This window comes from Pristis pectinata, chromosome 17 (assembly GCF_009764475.1).
Source record: "Pristis pectinata isolate sPriPec2 chromosome 17, sPriPec2.1.pri, whole genome shotgun sequence".
NCBI classification, from domain to species: Eukaryota; Metazoa; Chordata; class Chondrichthyes; order Rhinopristiformes; family Pristidae; genus Pristis; species Pristis pectinata.
Genome location: NC_067421.1, coordinates 20788226 through 20807701, shown reverse-complemented (window position 1 = coordinate 20807701; position 19476 = coordinate 20788226). Strand labels below are relative to the sequence as shown.

General features: G+C 39.5%; 1 pseudogene; it reads right to left on the bottom strand.

The window, feature by feature from the left end:
• Positions 1-5186: 5186 nt before the first annotated feature.
• The window catches only part of LOC127579617 (merlin-like), a 97523-nt pseudogene continuing 83233 nt past the window's right edge, over positions 5187-19476 (bottom strand).

Below are 19476 nucleotides of genomic sequence, written 5' to 3'. Positions count from 1 at the left end.
TTGTCAAAAGCTTTTTACTGCAATAACTGGCTTTCCAAAAATAGTATATAATGACTATAATTTCCCATAATAGTTCAATAGGTCTGTTCAAAACAGAGGAAAAAGCCTTTAATGTCTTCCTCTGCCCTGTGGAAGTAGTTACATTGGTTAGCAGCTACAGAATATTAATGTGAAATGTACAACTAAACACTTGCCCGAAATCTGGATACTATACAGCCTGTTTATTTTGGATGCTAATTGAACAGCTGCTGAAATGTTCATTCCATGTAGTCACTCAGCTGGCAGTACTTCATTATTATGGCCTGGTTAGTTCAGAACCTTGGGGCAGGAGGCACAAACATGTCAATCATCAAAAGAGCCAGACAGTCTTCAGTGACACCACATCCAACCCGTCCCTCTCAGATGAACAATACATTGGTGGCTCAGGTTTTCCAAGACTGTCATCGCTGAGATCTGTGACATTCTGTGGAAAGACTTTCTGTGGAGATCAAGGTTACACTGACTCTCAGTTTCCTCAATAAAGATCAATCCAAGAGGCCACAGAATATCTCTGGCATGTTTCCTAATTTGCTGCTTACCACTGCTTCAGAGAGGTCATACCAGCACTTGACTTATGGAGTAATGATTTTGAATACTTTTATTTCAGTGAGAACCTGATGCAGGGTCTCGACTTGAAATGTCAACCATTCCTTTGGCTCCACAGATGCTGTTCGACCCGCAGAGTCCCTCCAGTTTGTGCTTTGTTCCTGATTCCATCATCTGCGGTCTCTTGCGTCTCCCTCCAACCATAATTTCCTTATGATATAGGAGGCCATTCAGCCCATCAATTCTATGCCAGCTCTCAGGGCATTCTCATCAATACATGGCCCCCATTTACTTCTGTGTGACCTATTCTCTTTCGCATGTGCCCATTATCTCCTCAACTCTCTTACCACCCACACACAACTGGGGTCAATTTACAGCAAACAATTCATTAACAACCATCATTTCTTTTGGATGGAAGAGGAAACAGGAAGACCAGAGAGAAACCGCACCAGGTCAAAGGCAGAATGTACAAAGTACACACAGACAGCACCAGAAGTCAGTCGAACCTGGGTTGCCAGAGCTCTGACACAGCTGCACTGCCACTGAGCTACCTTCCTCATCCACCAAGAGGAGATGGTTGGTCTTCCCCTGTCAGGAGAACCGCTGAAGGGGCTCTCTCCAGTTGTGCATGTGGCCTCTTTCTCATTTCTCACCATCTAGGATTAAGCTCAGGAGGCAGCCATTTGAGTAATCTTTTCAGTATTCTCCCTTTGTAGGCTTAACCTCCGCATGGGAGTGAAGGAGTTAGTATGTCAATGGTGAGAAGAGGGTGGTAGGTGGTTTAGGAAAGGCCGAAGTATATAGGAGTATGCATAGAATAGCAGCTTGAAGATTAACAGTTTGTATGAGTATGAGAGTCTATGATAGTCTTGGTAAGTGTGTATTTTGTCACAAACCAGCAACAAAAGAAACACACTGAGCATGATTCAGTGTTAAAAACTATTTTATTAATCACTACTTATGATAATATGAAAAATAGAAGTAAAAATGTTAGTATGTTAGAATTCAAAAATGTTAAACCTTGAACATTAACCCCAAAAACTAAACTCTTCATATGTGTGTGGCAAAGTCCCAAACTCCAAGTTCAGGAATGGTTCTTAAAGTTCAGTTCTGCAAGCCATAAGGTGAAACATGAGCAAAGGCTTCTTCAACAACCACCGTTGTCTGAAGATAAGACGTAGATGTAGAGAAACATAGAGAGAGTAATTACGAAGTCCAAATGATCCACGATGGAACCCAAACGACACTTCAGTGTTTACTCGGTAGTGACTTCCTCACCCCGAAAAGCATCCGAATCTTGGTCGTCCACACAAATACCTGTTTCCTTCTACAGGTCAGCAACAAAGTGAACTCCACCGGATTACATCCAATTTCCATACATGGACTTCAGTGGCAGACACAGTTATTGTTTCTCATCCATCGATAGAGAACACTAGCAGGCTAGTGTCTCTCTCCCTTTTTTCTCTCTCTTCCTTCGACTGACCTCTTCAACAACATCATTACGTCCTTTATCTTCTGTTGACGTAAGCACGCCCCACACACACACACACACACACACACACACACACACTCTATCTTAAAGGGACTTTCACTGAGTCTGTAACACTGTATAAATGAATAGTACTCTTGGTGGGGTGCAACTCAGCTTGACGCATTTTGTGAGATCATGAAATAAATCTAGTATTGTTCCATGGGATTCTCAGTCCTGGAGAACAGAACTCCAGCCACTTCCTTCCTTCAAACTCTGCCAAGTTTCACGTCCTCTTTCTGGCAAACAAGAGCTCCCTCCTGGCATGCATTTCATGAACCAGGAATTTAATGTTACGAAGTCTACGTAATACCACCCGTTAGCAGAATCAACATACCTAAACACAGACCAGGAGCCAACAAGAGATCTTGCTCATGTATGGTCAGTGCGTACAAAATGATCAGTTAAGCTATTCTGCTTTATCACAGATTTAATACAAGTTATGACAAAAACTGCCATTGCTAGCCAATTCATTTCAGATTATGGAGCACATTGAGCAAGTAAAAAGATGACTAAAGTTTATCATAAGTTAAGCAGAATTTTTCTTTGCTGATCTGCAAATTAGATGCAATGCCATTACATGCTCACTAATAACTGAGCGATTTTATTTTAAATAAGGGCTTTGTGTTTTAGGGAAGTGGGCGCCATGAGAAGGCAGTTGGAAACCAAAGAATAAATAGAGTCTTATTGCAAACTTTCTCTTGAGTGCCAGAGCAGAGGGCCACAGTATCCCATCTCGGCACCTGAAGCACCCGAGACTTAGCGGATTCTATTAACTCATGTTTGCCATAATCTTCCATAAACAGTCACAAAAGATCAATGACCTTTCACCATCTACTGTGTCGGAATGTTTAAGGTCATGTTCTGTGGTTACATAACATGATGGCAACTGCTATAAATGCCCAATAAATTTTAACTAGGAAATTACCAAATTATGTAAATAACTATTTTAGATGTATCCAAAAATCAAACATCACTGCTTACATATCTTTGAATTTCAATTATTTTGTTAGATTTGGGAGGTTTGTTCACAACATATTAAAATCCATTTGGTACATTTGAAAGACAAGATGTCAACATGGAAAACACAGTAACAGCACAAAGATCTTTCTACTTTGAATTAATACTGATTATATAGCAGACATGCAGAAAAAAACATTTATGATTAATTGCAGTACTCACCGCTTCTTTAACGTAAAGCAGCCTTGCATATTGTGCCTCTTTAAAAGTTTCATAGAAAGGGAAACTACAGGCTAAACTTTGTTGGATGCATTTTCACTGCCTTTTTAATTGGGAAGGACTCATTGCTGCCCCGACATTATAAGGAAAACTTCACAATTATCCAGCAGAGACTAAACTGCTAAGAGCACATATTGGGAATGGTGTGTGGCCCACATTGATAAAATTAATTGTTGAAAACAAACAGAAAGTGAGTGCACCTGCAAGTTCCCAATATGTAATCCTAGCAGGGGAAGCTCTGCTGGAAGTATGATTTTGTAAAATCACCCTTTATCCATCTGTTGGTTTTTATCACTTGGTCAGACATGGTTTTGAAAAACCTGTATGCTGAAGAAAAAGTGTATTTAACAAATGCAAAATAAATGGGTAGGTTGCAATATTTGCATTCTCTGATATAAATCGTCACTTAAACGTTGCACCTTGATGCACAAGTTATACTCTACATTTTTTTTAAATCATTGGTGATACCCTGCATTAAAGACCACATTTCTTCACTTGGGTTTATGAATAATAAATTCACCAACACAGGTATTGGTCTGAATTCACTGTACAACTGAATTAGCAAGTTGATAATGTAGAATGTTTTTGTATTTGGATGTGCAATGGAACAACCTTGAAGCCATGTCAAGATAAAAAAAATGACAGGACAATTACACAACTAATGTTATTGGAAGTATGGAACAGGAATGAAATGCACTAAATAACACTAGCAATGGCTAGTTCAAAGACCTCTCTATTTTGTTAATGATGAAGTATCTTGACCACCTTCTGATAACATAAGTGAAAAAAGAAATCAAGATTTCTGCCTTGGAATTATAGCAGAATTAATAATTAAAAATACTGAGTTAAGTTACAGCAAGTTCAAACCACTGATTATCCTTTACAATATCACAATGCAGCTGGTAAATGTTCAGAGGACCTTTCCACTTTTGCTTTATGGAAAATACATCAACATAATTATAGTATACTTTTCACCCACTAATTTCTGCAAAGATCCCGAAGTTATATATTGGGAGTTCTCATTGATAATTAATCATTAACTTACTCCCTGCAAGCACTCTCTCTTTTATGACACAGGGTTGATATGTGTTCTCAATAATCACTGCATCACTAATTCATCAAACATAATGCTATATAAGCCGCTTTCTCAAATTGGTGGTGTTTTGATTATGCACCTGAGAAAGATCATGCAATGACTCCTTTACCATTTCTACAGTAAAATTAACATGACAAAATTATGTTTGTGATTTTAACACAAGTGATAAAATTATTAGAAGAAAAATCTGGGAAAGAACCCTTTTGACAAAAGAAACTAATATAAACTGGCAATTTGAAGCACAAAAGTTAAATCTTTGATGATTTTGCAAGCATTACAGCATCAAGGTGCAAAATGCAGCTATCAGTAAATTTTATGTTTGTTTAATGAAGGCAACAGTGACTGTGGAGAATATCAGCAAGTAGCCAATTTGACAGACTTTGGGCTTTGCTGACCTCCTTCTCCATGGTCTTAGCCACACGTCAACACAATTAGAAGATAACCCTCTTTTTATACTCAGTACCCAGATCACATCAGTAACCTTTCAGCCAACTTTTTTTTTAAGTCAATCTTCAAACCAGCAGTGATTAAACAATTGTTTTGGTACTCCTAAAGCCACCATAAAGGATTATGTATGGATGGAAGCAATGGTATTTTAATTCATTCATGACACACACCATCACACATTCTGCTGCAATCTTAAAAAGATGTACTACAAAGAAAACACTAGCAAAGAAAATGAATTGTGCCTTCAGTGCCCTCTCAGTTGTGCAATGTTGTTATAAGGGGGAAAAAAGTTCAATTTATACCTTTTGCAAAGTATTGCACTTGTTTTTCCTCTGTATTTATATTCTCATTGTGTATGACATCCAAAGGAGTTTCCTGCTCTTTTAGCTTCAGTGCTTCGATTTCAGTCTTCAGTTCATTTAATTGTTCTTGGAGATGTCTACTCTTCTCCATGTACTCAATTCTGTAAGTGTTTGATGAGAAGATATCAGTATTCAGTGATAATGTATCTTTCTAGAGCAGTATCTCTACACTTACAGTAACAACTGCAAGCAATGTAATCAAATATATAGCAGGTAAATAACAATGAAATCAAAACAAAAGCAAACAACACACACAAGTATCAACAGTATAAGCTTCACGTACAATAAAATGCTGAAAATACTCAGCAGGTCAGAATGCCTCCATGGAAAGAAAACCAAGATAACATTTCGAACCAAATACTTTTCATTGGGTCATTTTGCCATCTAAAAGGATCACCCCCAGCTCCATTGCAGTACTCTTGCAGAACTTTCAACTCCCACTCCAAAGGCATGCCATAAGAACTGATACTCCAATGTATCATTGAGGGAGTGTTCCATTGTTGGGGAATCTTCTTTTGGATGGTATATTTAATTCGGTTGCTGTCTACTCCATCAGGAAGATGTATAAAAGATCCCATATTATCCCTCTGTTTTATCACTGAAAGAACTGATTATCTCATTGTTACTGCATTATTTGTGGAAGTTTGTTTTATTTAAATTGTCTGTCTCATTTCCTATTTAGCATAGTGACCAAACGTCAAATGAACTTCATTGAACATTCCAAAATGCTTGAGCAACAAAATCTGCTGGAGGAACTCGGGTCAAGCAACATCTGTAGGAGGAAAGAAATTGTTGGTGTTTCGAGTTGAGACAGCCAAAGATCAAGAAGGATGCAACAAAAAAAATGCAAGCTTTTTCATTTTTCTTCAAAAATTTAACATATTTTTTCCCCACACTTCTGACTTCCTATTTTTCTAGATCACAAAATATGTCATATTATGAGGCTAACACATTAAGTAAAGAGAGAGAGAGACTGTAGGTTTAATATCCCACTCAACTTGATTCCCAATCTTGGCCAGTGTTGTGGGGAAGTGAATGGAAATAGTGGACAGAGCTCATCTATCCATTCCCCTACATTAAAAGTGAATAGCTGAGCAAGATAGAGGGAAAGAGATTACAAGGGGAGAATTGCATATTGTCCAGGAATTTTTCTAAAGTTCATTTTTCACCCTGCAAGTATCCTTGGGAAGGCCAGCATTTAATGCTTATTCCTTATTGCTATTGGGACGATAGTGGTAAACTGCCTTCTGGAATTGCTGAGGTCCTTCAGGTGAAGTTTTTCCCACAATGCTCAACATTTAGATGAGTAAAAATGAAGGAATGGCAACATATAATCCAAGTCAGGATGGTGTGCAACAGAGAGGAACCTGGTGTTTCCACATCCCTGCTGTCCTTTGCGTTCTTGGAGATTATGGTGATGAGTTTTGGAGGTTCTGTTGGAATAGCCTTTGCAAGTAACTTCAATGCATTTTCTTTATGGCACATTGATGACAATATAGGGAGAATAAAAATTGGGATTAACGTAGGATTGGAGTAAATGGGTGATTGACGACTGGCACAGACTCAGTGGGCTAACAGACCCGTTTCTAGGCTCTCTCTCTCTACAACTCTATAAATTTTAGGAAGAGAACTTGGAACTGAGGAATCCTCTGAGGAAATTTGCAAGATTCTAATTTTACTCATATTCAAAATTTAAATTACACAATGGGAAGTATTAACTTACATTACAACTTAGTGTTTTTAAAAATGAATTGTTTAAGCACAAGTTCTTCTCTCACCTTTCATGCAAGTGAAATATGGAAAGGCGGCAGTGGAACGTGCAGTTTACAGCATTCACAGGCTACAAAATGTAGCCCCTGATTTGTGCAATCAATTACATGTTTCACCATTTTCCCTCAAGGCATGTTTCATTTTTGTTTCGATTTACTCTATAAATGTCTGCACGTTCACAGCAATGTATATGTTGTGAATAGTGCCGAGCAGCTTTTCCATCTTTATATCAGAATCAATTCTTTCCCATGGTTAGGAATACGAGAACCCGTGTTGACTACGTAACCCTTCCACCTCTTCTACCACTCAATGAAATCACAGATGGCCCGTGGCCTAACTCCATATCCCTTAATACTATTGATAGATTTTTATGTTAAATGTTAAATTAAGGTTTAAATTTACTAATTTCAATTGCCCTTGTCAAACATGGGTGTAGAAGTGTTTCCTAATTTGTTTCCAAAAAAAACTGGTTCTAAAGTTTAAATCATAGCCTCTGGACATGAACTCCATAACCAGCAAAAAAAAACTGTCTGGAAAAGGAGAAGCTTTATCATTCAAGACAAGACAAGATTTCTGTATTAGTCACATGTACATCGAAACACACAGTGAAATGCATCTTTTGCGTAAAGTGTTCTGGCGGCAGCCTGCAAGTGTCTGATCAAATCTTCCCCTTTGGCTTAATACAAGGATGTACAAACCTAATTTGCACAATTTGTAATTTAAACTTCAAAATCCAGATATCATTCTGGTACATCCACACTATATTCCCTCCAAGGACAATGTATCCTTCCTGTTGAGTGTTTCCCTGTGGTACTCACACTATTCCAATACCAACCTGTCGCTTGCACTGTTGTCGTGTAACTTGTATCATGGTTCTCCAGCTCTAAAAGCCAGTATCTAATTAGCATTTCTACACAAATCCAAGACATGTTAATGATGTAAGTATACATCTCTGTAAGTATCTTATGACCTCAAGTACTTTTAAAAAAGGGCAGAACTGAGAACTTTTCAAATCCAGAGTTGATTACTTCACATTTGCCAACAATGCAATTCCTTTGCCATAATGGGCACTTGCTTGATTTATTAATGTCTTTTGTAATGTAATGCTACTGTTAGCACAGGCTACAATGTCACATAGATGAGTGTCATTGATAGAACTGATATATAGTTTTCTATCCCTGCTTCCAAGTTGTTAATAAACATGATGAACAATTGTACTAAAACACAGATCATTGTGAGATGCCACTAGTCACATCCTGGCAATTTGAGTACCTACCCATTAATTCACTCTCCTGACAATCTGCCTATTTCCTAACCAGGTTAATCTATGCCTTCAATTCCATAAGCTTCAACATGAGTAAAAGTCTCATGAGAGACTTTCTCAAATGACTTCTGAAAGGCTGTTTAAATAGTATCAGTAGGTATTCCACTGCTTGCTATTTAGGTCATCTCTTCAAAAATTTCAGTCAGCTTCATTAAGCTTGAACTACCCTTTACAAATTCTGACAGATTCTCTCTGATAAGCTGTAAATGCAATGTGTAATCACTGTAACCCAGTAATTTCTGAAAATTGATGGCTGCAAAATGCTCAATAATTCTGATTACTCTTACCAAGTTTTCTTAAATAGCATAGTGACATGCAAAATTTTCTAATCTAAGGGAATGACTAGCAAATCAAGAGAAGTTTTTCAAATTATAGATAGCCCACACACAATGTTCTCATCTATATCTTTTAAAACTCTATCCCAAGATGAAAATTATTTGGTCCTAGGAATTTGTCGCACTTCAGTGCCATTATTTTTCACACAACTGTTATTTTGTTCACTTTAATTTTGGTGAGTTCATCCCCAATTCAATATTACTTTCCCTGGAATGGAGCCCAGGTTAATTCTAACCACTGTCTTTTTCTAAAATAATTGCAAAACAGTTGTTGATTTTTCATCTCTTGTAACTCTCTTCTCATACTTTTTTTTGTATCTCTTACCATCTATTTTGTCATCTTTTGTTGTTTTCTGTATCTCCAGTATTTATCAACATCAATATCTTTTTGAACCCTTTTTTCCCCTTTCACTTTTAGCCTTTTATCTTTTTAGTCATCCATAGGTAAGTGGCAAGTGGTCCTCTTGCCCCTTTGACATTTAAATAGATCCTATATCATAAATCCTTTCTTTAAACAACCCACACTAATCTTGTTATTTTACCCATTAACAGATTTCACAGCTTATTGCAGACAGTCTCCATCTCACAGCATGAAAGTCAGCCTCAGCAATATCTAGAGTTGTGGTGACTGTTGTACGTTTCTTCTCTACAAATACTATGTTGAACTTGATAATATTATGAACACAATAAATCCTCATGTACTATTAAAGTTATCTAAATTTCCCTCATTATTCAGTACAATTTCTGAAATGGCCTGTTCCCTTCATGGTCTGAGGACATTTTATTGCACGTTAGACAGCACTTCCCAGTTCAAATTGTAATATTGTGATATTTTTGTAATTAAACAACTATTTCTAATATCCACTTTATACATTTCATATTAGAATTGTGATATTTTCAATAACAAAATATGTAGTTCCATAACATTCAGACAAAAGAAACATAATAGCTGTATACAAGTAAGTAGCCACACAGAATCCTGTGTAAAATTGAGTCAGCAGTTTTGACAGATGTTAAAGAAAACTGTTTCGCACAATCATATATAGATATGAAGGGCAATGAAGTTAATGAGAAATTAGATCCAGGTCTAATTCCTGACTTAGAGAACAGGACTTGCTCATTTTGTAAACTCTTAATGCTAAATCAGCCAATCAGATATCAAACTAATCCAAAACTAATAGCGGTCAAGGTATTAGCAGTTCTGTGCCATAGAAATTTTCAGCTCATTTCACCTTTACTGCATTCATGATTCAATCAAATCATTAGCCAGCCAACTGAAGATGTTTTTTTGTAAAATCGATGTGACCAAGGCTCACTAATCAATGTTACAGGTTGATCAACATTCAAAACAAAGTTACTTACAGAAGTAGCAAGTGTTCTGGATCAAGGTAACTAGTGCATTCACTATATGTAGATTTCCAGAAGGCATTTAATAATTTGCTGCAACGAAGGTTATTTTAGAAAATAAAAGCTCATGGTATAGGAGATGATATACAGGCTTCCATAGATTTGCTGGCCAAGAGGAAACCGCATGGGCAAACATGGGTCTTTTTCTGGTTGGCAATATACAAGTGGTGTGCCACATGGATTGGTTCTGGGGCCTTGACTTTTCACAATTTGGATAAAGACAAAGGTATGATTGCTAAATTTGCTGACACAGATAAACAAGAAAACAAATTTTGGAGGACAAAAGGAGGCTACAATGGGAAACGGATGTTAAGAAAGTGGACACAGACCTAGTAAATGCAGAAAATATGGGAAAAAGTGAAATTGTCCACTTTGGCAAGAGATATGAAGTATTAACTAAATGGTGAGTGACAGGATCTGGATGTTCTAATGCTTGATCTGCAAAAGGCTAGATTGCAAGTACAGCAAATAATTAAGAAAGTTACCAATGTTATTGTTTATTTGTGGAGGGGAATTGAACACAAAGGTCTGCTTCAGTTATGCTTCAGCTAGAGAGCATTGGTGAGATCAAACTGGAATACTGTGTACAGTAATAGTCTACTTATTTAAGGATGGATGTAAATGCACTGGAAGCAGTTCAGAGGTGGTTCAGAGGACTGACACCTGGAATGAATGAGGAAAGGTTGAACCGGCCAGGCTTGCATCCACTTAAGTTTGGGAGAGGAAACCTGACTGAAACACAATAACACCTGAATAATCTTGGCAGAAAGGATATGAAAACAGTGCTTCTTCATGTGAGATAATCTACAACCAAGGATTACTGTTTAAAAATAAGGGATCGCCCATCTAGGACACAGAGAAAATACTTTTTCCTCCTCTTAAGGGGTCATCTGTCTTTAGAACTTGCTTCCTCAAAGGATGGTGGCAGGTAAAGGTAATTAGACACTGCATAAACACAGGGTGAAAAAGTACTGCATATAGACAGGAATGTGGACTTGAGGTTACAGTCAAATCAGCCATGTCCTTATTGAATAGCGGAGCAGGCTCAAGTGGCTAAGTATTCCCTTCTGACTCCTAATTTAGATATTGGCATGATCTTGATCAATTGTGCTCTGGCTCATCTGCCATTATTTGAAGTTTGCTGTGGAAAAATTAATAGGATTTTTTTGTAATCCACCAGTGGCTTTCAGCGCAGAAAAACTCCAGGGAAGTGAATTTTAAACTGACACACTGATGCCCCTTCTCATTATTGCTGGCATTGCCTGCTTCACAGGGGTTCGTCCTCCAGTTCTTCACTGAAATCCATGAAAAATGTAAGAAGCAGCAACAACCACAGTACATTGGCTTTACTGGTTACTGTCAAAAAGGGATTATGAAAAATCCTGCTACATAATGAACTGCAAGCTGCAATGCTAAACAATGAGTTCACCACAAACTAATCCCAGTACAGTCTGATGTCAAACAAGGCTGGATCATGCACCCACTTTCTTTACAATCTTCCGCACTGCACCTCCAACAAGCTGCCCAATTGAGTGAGGTTAATCTACACATTGAAGAGGAAACTTTTCACCCTTCATAATCTTCACTTCAAAACCCAGATCACACCAATTTCGGCCATGGCATTACAGTGTGCAGATGGTACTTGTGTATGAGCATGTTTTCAGATCACCTTTGATGATCTTCACTGAAGAGTGTATGAAGATAGGTCTTTCACTAACCATTTGGAATACAAGCGACCTCTACCAATCTGCCCTGCCACACAACATCACCACAGACAATCAAAATTACAAAGGCATCTTGGAAAACATAGATCAATTTCCATTTCTCAGAAGTCACCTGTCAGTGAAGGCAAACATCAACAATGAAAGTCACTAGGATCTCCAGTTTGCTGTGAGAAAAAGCATTCCAAGAGCAAAACCTCAAACCTAACACCAAGCTCATGGCCCATGGAGCAGCAATTATGCCTGCCTTCTGATATGCTTTGGAGACATTGACAACCTACAGTAGGTAACTCAAAGCACTGCACAAGTACCAATAACAGTGTCTATACAAGATTGACCAAAGCCATTAGCAGGATGGGTGAACGAACGTCAGTATCTTGTTGAAGGCCAATATCCCTAAACACTCAACCAGCTCTGATGGTCAGGCCATATTGACACCAGGCTCCCAAAACAAGCAAGAGACAGTAGAGACTCCAAATGCTGGAAGTTGGAGCAAAAAACAAACTGCTGGAGGAACTCAGTGGGTCAGGCAGCATCTGTGGAGAGAAATGGACAGTCAATGTTTTAGGTCAAGACCATTCATCTGGACTGCAGTCCCAAAACAAGCTGCCAACCACAAGCTCTGTCACAGAAACAGCAGAAGGAATGTGCAATGTCCCTAACTATCCACCCACAAACTCCATCAAATACCTTCTGCCCTTCTTCTGGATAGCGATGTGTTTCCAGCAAAGGCTCTTCAGCCATTTCAGAATGCACAGAACTGGGCAGGAAGTGGACACCCTTATCGCCAAGGACTGCCTATAAGAAAAAGACTGCAGTTTGTTGTACTGTGCCAACCTCTCCTGTAATAAAGGATATCAATGAATTTTCTTTTCCCCACCCCAATATGTTTGAGTGATTTGGCTGTCCTGGTTGATTCATTGCCACTGCTCCGCCTACATACAAGTTGTAAGTGCAGGGTTAACTGCATGAAGTTGAGATAAGGCATCTTTTAAGTTAAATATGAGGCCAGGATTAGTTGAGAGCATTGGAGCTTGGATAGTTAGGGTGCAGAGAATCTAAACAGCAATAAAGCTGTTGGTGTAGTTGTCTGGATATGCCATTTGAAAATTAAATTCACCTTGGCACATCATTTTAAATCAGTGAACTTCCTCCTTCACTGTATCCATGTTCTTGGCATTGCCCACATCATGCTGAGAGCCATTTCTGGTCTTAACCAGTTTAACTCCCAACTTTAAACGTACCTATACTACTCACTTCAACCATTCCCTGTGGTAGTAAGTTCCACATTCTGACCACTCTGGATAAAGGAGCTTCCTCCAAATTCCCTACTGGACTTTATGGTGATTATCTTATGATGATGGCCGCTAGTTAAACTCTTCCCCACAAGTGGAAACTTTCTCTCTGTATTCAGTCTATCAAAACCTATCATTTTAATCATTCTAATAAGGTCACATATATTAAACTAGTGCCACCATACTTCATTCCTTTAATGTTCATTGAACATTATTGACACATACACTCACGAAAGAATGTAACGCACATGGACAGTCTCCATTTCCTAACAACAATGTCCATTTTGGCCACAGACAATACATCCCTGGATTTTTTTTTAATGCTTATTTCACATGTACATGGAAAACATTTTACATAAATCCAACCAAAATGAAAAACTGCACAGTTGATTAAGAATACAATGACACACTAACTAATGTACTTCCAAGTTTCATGACAACAAAATGTAATGAAAAATTCTGATTTCTTAAATCTGAAGGGGGAAATACACACTTAAGGAAAAAAATTAAATACATAAATGTGAAAAAAGTAATGAGAATCAATTAATTTCCTTATGAAACAGTGGAAATGTTCCTAATGAGTGCTGCAATCTTTTATAACTAGTCATAGAGTTGTACAGCACAGAAACAGGCCCTTCAGCCCACTGTATCTATGCTGACCATCATGCCCATCTATACTAATCCCACTTGCCTGCTTTAATTCCATGTCCCCCTATGCCCTGCTCACTCAAGTACATATCCAGATGCCTCTAGGATGTTGATACTGTTTCTGCCTCCACCACCTCCTCCAAATACCACCTACTCATTGTGAAGAATTTACCTGAAAAATCTACGTTAGGGGCAGCATGGTAGCATAGCAGTTAGCGCAATGCTATTACAGTGCCAGCAATCGGGGCTCAATTCCCATCGCCATCTGTAAGGAGTTTGTACGTTCTCCTGTGTCTGCGTGGGTTTCCTCCGGGTGCTCCGGTTTCCTCCCACATTCCAAAAGATGTACGGGTAGGTTAATTTGGGTTTAAAATGGATGGCGCGGTCTCGTTGGGCCAGAAGGGCCTGTTACCACGCTGTAAATAAAATTTAAATTCTCATAATTTTATATACCTCATGTCACCCCTCAGCTTGCTTTGCCCCAGGGAAACAGGCCCAGACTATTCAATCTCTCTTTATAACTCAATCCCTCCAATCCAGGCAAAACCCTTGCAAATCTTTCCTGTACTCTCTCTCTAGCTTAATCACATCTTTCCTGTAGTGTGACCAGAATTACCTTCAACTATTCCAGATTAACTGTGTTATGAACAGAATTAAACAACCAGATTTTTCTCCCATTACTAGGTTAGGCCATGTCAACTTACTAACCAAGTCAAGTTACCTGCCCTAGACCTCGATTTATTCAGGCTGCAAAAGAAAACTGCACTATCTGTTGAGTGACAGATTAAAGTATTTCACTTTTTTGTTTACATTGTACAGTGTTTTAATATGAGAGGAAGGATCCCTTGAATGTATCCTGACGTTTGATGGGAAAATGATTCATTAAAGGGTGGACGAGACTTTATGGAAGGAGATGACAAAGGCAGTGAGTGCACCAGCCTACACCTGATAAACCATTAAACGGTGTATGAAAAGGTTAAATGACTTCATGAATTAATGTGAAGATATTTGCCCCATGCACATCTGAAGAAATAATATAGGTGCGGCAAAGATCCTTACTTTTGATGTTCTTTTCCTCTCATTAGACAATGGTAAACAATAATGCAACATGTTAATTCTGTGGGAGTTCACTGTCCCTGGTAGAGTCAGAGTTATACAGCACAGAAACAGGCCCTTTGGCCTGACATGTCTATGCTGATCAAGATACCTATCAAAGCTAGTCCCATTTGCCTGCATTTGGCCCATATCCCTCAAAGCCCTTCTTATCTATGTACATGTACAAATGTCTTAATTGTACCTGCCTCCACAACTTCCCCTGGCAATTCGTTCCTTATTTTCACCACCCTCTGTGTAAAGCAACTTGCCCCTTAGATCCCCTTTAAATCTTTGCCCCCCTTACCTTAAACCTATGCCATCTAATTTTAGAAACTCCTACCCCGGGAAAAATGACTATCTACTCTACTCCATGCCCTCATGATTTTATGAACCTCTAAGGTCACCTCTCAGCCTCCGTTGCTCCAGGGGGAAAAAATCCAGCCCTCCAGTCCAGATAACATCCACATAAATGGATGTCTCACCAATGGTAGTGGTGGAGGGAGATTAAATTGCACCACTCAAGAGGAAGATGGATGCATATCCAAAAGGAAAGAATTTGCAGGGCTTTGGACATTGGGGAAGAGGGCAGGGGAATGGGATTCAGAGCTGAAACAGACTCAGCAGAGTGAAAGCCCTCTTTCCATCCTGTAGCCTTTCAGTGATATTATGCGGAATACTTTAAACAAGCGACACTGCGTGCGATTGGATACAAACTTAAAATCTGACCTGAGCTCAACCAAGGTGAACCTGAACTGAGCCTAGTACTTGCATTGTTTCTCCACCTGACCCAGAAGCCTTTGAAGAAGAACACACCTGTACGATGACATTGAATCAAATCTTACATCCACACCCAAAATAAACATTGCAAACCTGGTTGAAGTCCCTTGTCTACTCTACCCATGTGATCCATCACCACTCTGATCTGAAGAAATTTTTTTTTGGCAGAGGGTCATGGATTTATGGAATTCGTTGCCACATACAGCCATAGAGGCCCGATCATTGGGGGTGTTTAAGGAGGAGATTGATAGGTATCAAATTAGTCAAGGTATCAAGAGATATGGGGAAAAGGGCAGATATTGGGGCTAGATGGGAATAGAAGACTCGATGGGCCGAATGGCCTACTTCTGCTCTTTTGTCTTCTGATCTTGTGACTGCAGTACCAAGGCACTATAAACCTCCAAATCTCACCTAATGTTCCCGACTCCCAGTAACCTGCTCATTCTCTTACCTGGCATCATACTCTGTTACTGACAAACCTGAAAACAACACCTAAAAATAACACATAACAACACAGAAGGGTTATGTAGTTATAATAAAGAACTAGTTCCCAGTAGGCAATGCAAGGGGTCACATGGGGGAGCAGGAAGTGGCTGAAAAGGGCAGGAAAAGCCAGCCAGCCTGTCTGTTGTTGTTTTAATAAATGTTCAGATGTTAAACCCACACCAAGTTTATCTCGTGATGAAGAACAAACATAACATGGTGTCAGAAGTTGGTGAGAGGTCTGAACAAGGAAAGTAAATGAATACGGTGTGCAATTGAGAAAGAGACTCAGTGAGTATAAAAGAAAAGCTGTAAAAAGACGGAGAAAAAGCCGGCCGGCGTGGCGAAGGAGCACATTCTTCCTGAAGTTCAGCAGTCACCGGATTTGCCGAGAGTGATTCATGAGGGGAGAGGCCGAGAGTTCCCGTTATAGATAAGCTAAATCCTCCCAAGCCTATGCAGTTTACTGGCAATCTAGCCAATAATTGGAAATGCTTCAAACAGCGATTCAACATATACTTAGATGCCAGTGGAGTGGGAAGGAATGATGAAAAGTTGAAAGCGTCTATTTTTCTGCACGTGATTGGCGAAGATGCTTTGGACATCTATAAAAGCTTTCAAATTGATGAGACAGCTTTTGAGTTGGGCATCTTGATGGAAAAATTTGAGGAGTATTTTATCCCAAGTAAAAACATCACATTTGAGAGATATAAATTCTTTTCCTGTGACCAGAAACAAGGTGTTAGCTTCGACCAATACTTAGTCGAGCTTCACACACTGAATAAGTCTTGTGAATTTGATGATTTGAGAAACTCACTAGTTAAAGACAGAATAGTTTGTGGAATTCCAGATAATGGACTCAGAGAAAGACTGTTGTGTGAAAAAGATTTGACCCTGGAGAAGGCGGTGAATATGTGTAGGTCAGCAGAAACCACACGAGCACAAGCTAAGGAGCTGTACAGAGCAGACACAACAGTACATGCTGTGAAAACAGAGAAGCAGCTCCCAAGGCATTTCCGAAAGTAACAGCAAATCAAAGAGGAAGGCTCAAACAGCAAATGTAGCAGATGTGGAGGTAAACACATTCCAAAGATGTGCCCTGCTTATGGGAAGTCCTGCAATAGCTATGGGAAGAAGATTCACTTTGCAAGGTGCTGCAAAGCTGGGGCTAACAAGAGAAAGGTGCACACAGTTGTCGAGAAAATGGAGGATTTCTTCGTGAATTCTGTACAGACTGTGGCTACTGGTAAAACAGAATGGATTGTTCCAGTAACTGTGAATGAGACAGTAATTCCATTCAAGCTTGACACCAGAGCTCAGGTGTATCTGTTATCCATGGATGATTATAAGACTCTCACAGTAAAGAGTAAGATTTACCCTGTGAAGTTAAAAGCGACAGGCTACACTGAAGAGACAGTTCCAGTAAAAGGGGGCTGTATTGTAACCTTTAAGCACAAGGGGCAGCACTTAAAATCACAACTACAGATTGTAGAAAAGAGAGTACAGCCAATATTAGGTCTGAGTGCGTGTGAAAAGCTCAACCTAGTGAAAAGAGTTTTCATAGTAGCTTCACATACCAAAGATGACCACACAACACTCATAGAAGAGCATGCAGATGTTTTTGAGGGGCTCGGATGCTTACCTGGTGTACACAACATTCACATAGATGAGACAGTGGCTCCTGTTGTCCATGCATGCAGGCAAGTTCTGTTTCAACTTAGAGATAAACTTAAACAAGAACTAGCATGCATGGAACGAATGAATGTCATACAGAAAATTGAACCACCAACAGATTGGGTGAGTTCACTGATCATTGTGCAAAAGAAAAATGGAGCATTGCGGATATGTCTAGACCCAAGAGATCTCAAAGCCATCAAGAGAGAGCATTTTAAATTGCCAACACGGGAGGAGATCATGTCCCGGTTTTCAGGTGCCAAATGGTTTAGCAAGCTCAATGCATCGTCTGGATTTTGGCAGATGAAGCTCGATGAGGCAAGTTCGAGACTGTGCACTTATAACACACCACATGGAAGACATCGCTATCTTCGGCTGCCATAAGGGATCCTGTCCGCACCAGAAGTCTACCATAAAACCATCCACATGATTTGAGGGCATACCTGGTGTTGAGACCATGATGGATGACATCATCATCTGGGGGTCCACCAAGGAAGAACACGATACTTGACTGAGACAAGTGCTTGACGTTGCAAGGAATGTCAATTTGAAATTAAATAAAGAGAAATGTGAGTTTGGTGTGAAGACACTGACCTTCATAGGAGATGTCATATCTGAAGAGGGGGTGAAGCCTGACCCAAGAAAGACGTCAGCCATTAAAAACATGGAGAGGCCCCGAAACAAAAAAGGTGAGACATTTCTTAGGTATGGTGACTTACCTGGCTAAGTTCATCCCTTGACTATCAACAGTGTCAGCACCACTTAGGTCACTCCTTGAGCAACAAAATGAATGGATTTGGTCTCATGAGCAAGAAGAGTGTTTCCAGACGTTGAAAAGGGTCCTAGCTGAAGAGCCCGTGCTGAAGTTTTATGATCCGGAAAGGTGTATCAGGATATTAGCTGATGCGTCCCAGCACTGCCTTGGATCAGTACTACTGCAGCAGCATGAGGGCACATGGCAACCTGTGGCCTATGCATCAAGGGCTTTAACAAGTGCGGAAGCCAACTATGCACAAATAGAGAAAGAGCTTCTCGCCACTACATATGCATGTGAAAGGTTCCATCAGTACATCTATGAGCAAGCTATTGAAGTGGAGACAGACCATAAACCATTGGTCTCAATTATGTCCAAACCACTGAATGACTGTCCCATGAGGATACAGTGCATGTTGATAAGGCTGCAGAAGTATGATGTGAAGATGATCTACACACCGGGAAAATATATGTTTGCTACTGATGCTCTGTCTCGAGCAGTCGACAAGACAGAAAAGAGATCAACAGGTTAATGCAGATATACAGGCCTATGTTGACGTGATAGTCACCTCTCTTCCAGTATCTCCAGATAGAACAGAGCAGATTAGGAAAGCAGCAGAGGCAGATGAAACAATGAAAGTACTCAAGGATACAATATGGAAAGGATGGCCAGCAGCAAAGGATGACTGTCCAATGTGTATTCGGGATTATTGGGCATGCAGAGCTGAACTGTCAGGAGTGAAAGATATGGTTTTCAAAAGGGAACAGGTTTGTGATTCCAGTGTCACTACGCAAGGAGATGCTCTAGAAGATACACAAAGGGCATCTTGGGGAGGAAAAATGTAAATGTAGAGCACGTGAAGTGATGTACTGGCCAAGAATGAACCAAAACATCAACCGGACTACTGCTTCATGTGAAATGTGCCTTACCTACAGA